Consider the following 6,000-nt stretch of genomic DNA (forward strand, 5'->3'; position numbering starts at 1 on the left):
CTGCCCTTTCCTTCTGCTCTGACCAGGAGGCTGTTACCTCTCTTGGGTAGCTTTTCCATTTCTTTCTTTAGTATCACTAGCCCAGAAAACTTACGTGTTGCAACTTTGCTAGTGGTAGAGGTAGCTAATGTGAGGTTTTCCTTCTTGTTTTTCCTGCATTTCTTAACTTGTTCGTCGGTCTTTGCCTTGTGATTCATCACTTTCTTTCCCTAGACGAACGTCTTCAGCTCTTTACAATTGCACATCGATGTCACTCTTTTTTTTCTTTAATTGGTCCTGGGATTCCTAAGTTGGCTCCATCTTAAACTTTATTGTAATAAACGTTGTGTATTTGTTTTTGGAATTTCGATACTTGAAAGCAATGCATTCAGAGATCTCTAGCGCAGAGCACGCACCTATGGTACTGTAAAGTTGGAAAGAGAATGTGGGAGCAGGAGGGGTAAATAAAAAATTGTACCAATCAGTTTAGTAACTGAATTAAAAGAGATAAAACGCATGCTATACTTGGTCGAAAATAAGATTATGCTGCATTACTTTTTGTATTATTTTATTAAAATAATTCACAACAGAAAAAGTAGTCACAAATTCTGTTATAGAATGTTATATGAATAAAGTGAATATATAAACCGATGTTTTTCGTTACTTATGTGGTCTTGCTAGTCTCATCATAATCTAAGACGATAAAATCAGCTACTATGCCCTAAATATTATTGGGGCAACCCTTGTTACCAAAACTTTGGTTAAAATGATTTAGTCCGTGTAACTATTAAGACCAATGTAAAAACGTATTTTCCTCTTCTTGTTAAAGCCAATATTAACTTTTGGTGAAAACTAAGGGTAAAGCTACACTGTGGACAAAGCGAAGCAGCACGGAAGAGGCAATTAAAATAAACCAAAGGGAAAGACGGACGTCACCAGCCGTATCAAGAACAGCCCGAAGCAAGGAGATGCCAGGAGAAATTCTGGCCAATGTACAATCACTTATATCACTTGAAATGTACATGTGTGCACACGAGCATATTATTGACAGCACGCTTGAAACTAGTAGATCTACAAAATTTCAGTGATGATAACAAGAAGGAAAACGAGGAGAGTTCGTGAAAACTAATTGTCAAAACAAAAATGAAAAATAAAATCAAAGCACACAATGCATTTACCTTTATTCAAAGCAAGACATTATAGAATTGGCCTCTTTTCAATTAATTTGTAGACCAAGATCTACCCATCCATCAGTTCTCCATAACATTCCCTTCTTAACACTCTTTCAATCTGTCTCTCATTCTTTCTTTATCAATCGTCGAGATAGGATGTCTTAAGTTAGTAGTCCTTCAGGTGAGTTTAACCATGAATATTTCATGCAGATAGAAAAAGGAAATCACAACTCATTCAAACTGAATCTGCACATCTGCTTTGGTCGTCTGGTAAATTTCTCTACAAGTGGTGAAATTCACCAAACTAATGATGCTAAGTAATCGGGTTCGCCTACTCCTTTCTTTCTTTCCTCTTTAGAGTTACCACGTCGATCAGGATAAACGGCGCCAATGTTTTTCTGTTCATTTTCAACTGTAACTAAAATTGACATGGAAAATCCCATACAACGTTACATCACTTACATCGCCCTCTTCGCTTTGTTCCCTGTGTTTACGCCTCGTTTTGCACCACCAAGCCACAGTGTGACATTACCCAGAATAGGAATATCAATATACTTTGCATTCCATTGACAGAGTGTGTCTACAAAGTTAAATTACTGATGTTCGATCTTAAATATTTGAAACACCGAGCCAAGCAGCCTTATCCTTGTATTGTATTTGCATTGTTTCAGACAACGATAACAAGTTGTCACCTTTAATTGCCCCAACTGCCAACCCCAAAGCTAGAAATAGGTGGCATCAACGCATGAAATCCTTGAAAAGAAATTCTTAAAGAAGCTACTCATTCTATAAAGATTATAACACAAAGACCAAGTCTAAATCGTCAAAATGAAGAAATCAAACTCTTTGTCCAATTTCCGTTTCGATACAACAAAACACTATGAAAACCAACAATCCTTGTTTTGGCAGGATCCAAACTCATCCATTTCCTTGAGAGAATTTAAGATTTCATCAATGAACGACATATTTTGCAGCCAATCCATATAAAAAAGAAAGCAAATTTTAAAGCAATTCAAGTCTTAATCATTACTTACATCTTAATCGTTACACCGCTAAAATTGCGTGACGAAGTTATTCATATTCACTTTCTATAGACACCGTTGTCTTGCTGGGGAATAGATGAAAGCCAAGTTGATTGGAAACCAGTGCACTTGACATAAAAACACCGCACCAAAATTTCGAGCTACTTCTGGTAGAAGTAAACATGCAGAGATCTTAATCGTTACAACGTGACAAAAATTCAATGACGTGACTATTTACCGCCAAAATTTCGTAATCAGAGTAGTAATTTTGTTCTTGGTTGATGAAATGATTAAAATGATCGCATTTCTAGTTCTACAATGAATAGTTACACTTTTTAAACGATCGATTGACCTGAAGATAGGGTTACTATTTTTTATCATTTTTCGGACGAGACATGAGGCGTCTAAGACCTAATTTTATGCCCTTTGTATGAACAAATGGGCCATAAAGCATTTGTCGGTTGCCCTGAAAGTTCTACTTAAGATCAGTATTTACCCATAATTACGAAAATGAGATGCAGGCAGTTCTTAGAGCAATCTTCGGATGAAAACGGTCTCTGGTGAATGTTACTTTTTCATACCTAAAAAATGCTGATTTTTTAACAAAAAAGCCCAACACTGTTTCAGCATATCATTTCATTGTATATTTTCTGCCTAGTCCAGGTTCGGCAACCTTTTCCCCACCAGCTTAGCTCATCTTAACTATGATTTGAAATAAAGAAAGATATGTATGGTGTCTGTAGTAAAGGGTATGCGCAAGTTCAAGTTTTCATGTCAATTCCCCATAATATATATATATATATATATATGAAACCTAACTTCCGCTATTCAAAGCATCGTCAAATTGTTTTTCTTCTATATGATAATATAAGTCCATTACTTTCGCAGCGCCAGTCACTGAGATCGTGTGTGTTGTTGTCGCAGACAGTGCAATGTAATGACATGGACGTCACCGTTCATAGCGCTTCGAATTTCGAATAGCCTTGGGGAAGGGGAGCTTATTGCGACAGCTAACTTCAGTAGAAAAAACAAACATGACGTATTCGCTGTGCTTCAAGAGTAAACTGCCCTTGCTTGAGCTATGGTGTGACGAGTGAATATAAAGGATATTCTCTCAAAGAGGTCTCTAGAGGAATATTTCATCTCTTGTTGGCTCCTCTAATCACTCTGTCTCGTAACCATCCATCAAATAAGAGTATTTCTGTATATTATATTTATCATCATCATTGCCTTTCTCACCCTGCACCAGGGTATAGGCCACGGACAAACACCCCCCACTTTTCTCTTTCCTGGGCTAGCCTCTTGATGTTAATTCCATGTCTTCCCACTTTTCTGTACATCGATTTCTGTGATTCTTCTCCAAGTTCCACGAGGCCTTCCCCTTGATCTCTTGCCCTGTGGGTTCCAATCCAAAACTTTCTTTGTTATGCAGCTGCCTGACTTCCTGAGAGTATGTCCAATCCATCGCCACCGCCTTCTTCCTACCTCATCTCTGACTGGTATCTGGCTTGTTTTCCTTAACACTTCCACATTGGTGACCCTGTCTGTCCATCTGATCCTCAGTAACTTTCTTAGACACCTGTTTAAGAAAACCTAGATCCTCTTTATACAAGTCTGCGATGCGTTCCATGCCTCACATCCATACAACAGGACCGACTTCACGTTTGAATTGAAAATCCTCAGCTTTGTTCGAAGTGAGATCTCTCTGGTCTTCCAAATCCTATCCAAAGATATGAAAGCAGCCTGTGTCCCTCTCTGTCAATTATGCTCCCAAGATAACAGAAGGATTCAACGTTTTCTAGGGCCTTTCCTTTTATTGTGACCTGCTCCTTTCGTTGTGCATCTGTCCTTAGTACCTTTGACTTTCCGGGGTGGATCCTCAATCCAACAGACTCCGATAGGCTGTTTAATACTGAAGTCTTTGCTTGTATCTGTTCCTGGGTGTGCGACAGAAGCGCCAAGTCGATATTATATTTAGGCCGGCTCTATTTCTCAGAACGTTCAGGAAAATAAACTTGAACTCTATTTCTTCGAACAGTTTCCGTTCTCAAGATTTGTTGATAATAAGCGAACGGAGTGGCTCGTGTATTTGTGTGTGTGTGTGTCTGTGTACATGTGTGTAAGGTGTGAACGGGGGGCGTGGAGGGATTTTTTTTTTTTACAACAAGAATTTTAGTTTTTGCTGGGTGACTAAATGCAAAATAGGTTACTTCCAAGGTCGAGCAGCCTTGTTTTCTCGCAGTACCCTTTGAAGGTATTTTCAAATGAAGTAAAGTAGTCCGGGAATGTTGCCCCAACCACAACTGAAGTATCTGAATATTCAGACATTTAAAAATTTCTAGCTCTAGAAATTGAATTCCGACGGAAAAAATGCTTCTTCCCAGTCCTCGATGAATGGCAGAATGAAAGGATGACGCATAAATCTCACAAATAACCAAAAGATGTCGAGATCTGAAACCGTTCGGAGAAATAGTCACTTCGTTATATTATCTCAGTGATTTTAGATAAATGTTGCTACAATTTTACGTTTGAGAAAAATGGGATGAAAATCCATAGATCTAGATCTAGAGTAATCGTACCGGCTCGGGCAGCACGTTTTTTTTTAGCTGTCGGGCACTGGAGTACAAAAAAATCGTTTAAAACTTTGTTTTTAAATCTAGCCCCAAAATAGTGGCACACAAAGCTAAAGCAAACCTCCCTTTCCCAGGAAGAGTGAACATTGGTTGTGGATGAAGGAGCCTGTGGTCTAGATTCTACGTTTTGGTAAACTCTGAAGGCTGGAGAGTTATTTGCATATGAGGCCCTGTCAAGGAAGAAAGAGAATTTGCAGTTCAGTTTCGCCGTTTTTGCCCAAAGGGGGGTGCCCGGATTGTAACATAAAATCCGTAGTTTCTCATCCTTCGGGCACACATAAGATAATATAGTGCCAATGGTTATAACAAAGAATCAAGAATTTGTGCATAATTTAAATAATAGTAGAGTCAGATACAGCATATTAGCTCAGTCAGACACCAGTGTAGAAGAGTCAGATACCAGTGTGTAACACAGTCGGATATCAGTGTCGCAGAGTCAGATACCAGTGTAGTTGAGTGAGCCAGATGCCTGTGTAGTAGAGTTAGATACCACGTAGTAGAGTGGGTCAGATACATACTCATTAAAATAGCTATAAATGGTGAAAACCACTTTAGACAAACTATCATTGTGTCCAAGTGTTGATAAACAAGCATTAAAAATCATGTTATTAAGCTTGCAAAGAGAAACAAAATTGATAATGATTGAAAATGACCGAATGTCAAAATACTGCCCAAATCCATGACAAAACCAAAAAAATGTGACCGAACACGTAAATAAATCGGGCGTCACTTTTGCACCCAGCAAGGGCCTCAAATACGAGAACAAGCTGGAACAGGTCATTCCTGGGGTCATCCAATCACAGAGCTTCCTGTAGCTGGTTTCGGTTTGTCTCTAGGGCAAGGCACATAGGAGATAAATAAGCTTTAAAGTCAACGTGCCTGTTTTCGTCCTAATTTTGACTGAACCGGTAATTTTACTCTAGATATCTCTAGATCTAGACAACTCTATCATATACTCTATGTTTGAAAAAAGGCCGTCATTCGAGTCCGAATAAAAAATTTTCATATTCGGACTCGAGTCCGAATAAAAAAATTTCATATTCGGACTCGAGTCCGAATAAGATAAGAAAAAATGTTATTCGGACACGGGTCCGGAAAAAAGGAAGTGTCTTCGTTCTATAGATCTAACGTTCAGTGCTTCCAATTTTCCGCCATTTTTTAGTTTCCCTCACACGTCCTTGTCTGCCGATCCGA

General features: G+C 38.7%; 1 protein-coding gene across 2 annotated transcripts in view; it reads right to left on the reverse strand.

The window, feature by feature from the left end:
• Window positions 1-6,000, reverse strand: part of LOC101850049 (cysteine--tRNA ligase, cytoplasmic) — a 45,816-nt gene that overhangs the window by 38,138 nt on the left and 1,678 nt on the right. The window contains exon 2 of one of the 2 annotated variants that reach the window (XM_013089812.2): window positions 2,186-2,259. The exons of the other annotated variant lie outside the window; for it this stretch is intronic. The gene's annotated coding sequence lies outside the window, so the exon portion shown is untranslated. The remainder of the gene's footprint in view (window positions 1-2,185; window positions 2,260-6,000) is intronic. 2 annotated transcript variants of the gene reach the window in all.

The sequence above is a fragment of the Aplysia californica genome, unplaced genomic scaffold (assembly GCF_000002075.1).
Source record: "Aplysia californica isolate F4 #8 unplaced genomic scaffold, AplCal3.0 scaffold01055, whole genome shotgun sequence".
In the NCBI taxonomy this organism is placed as follows: domain Eukaryota; kingdom Metazoa; phylum Mollusca; class Gastropoda; order Aplysiida; family Aplysiidae; genus Aplysia; species Aplysia californica.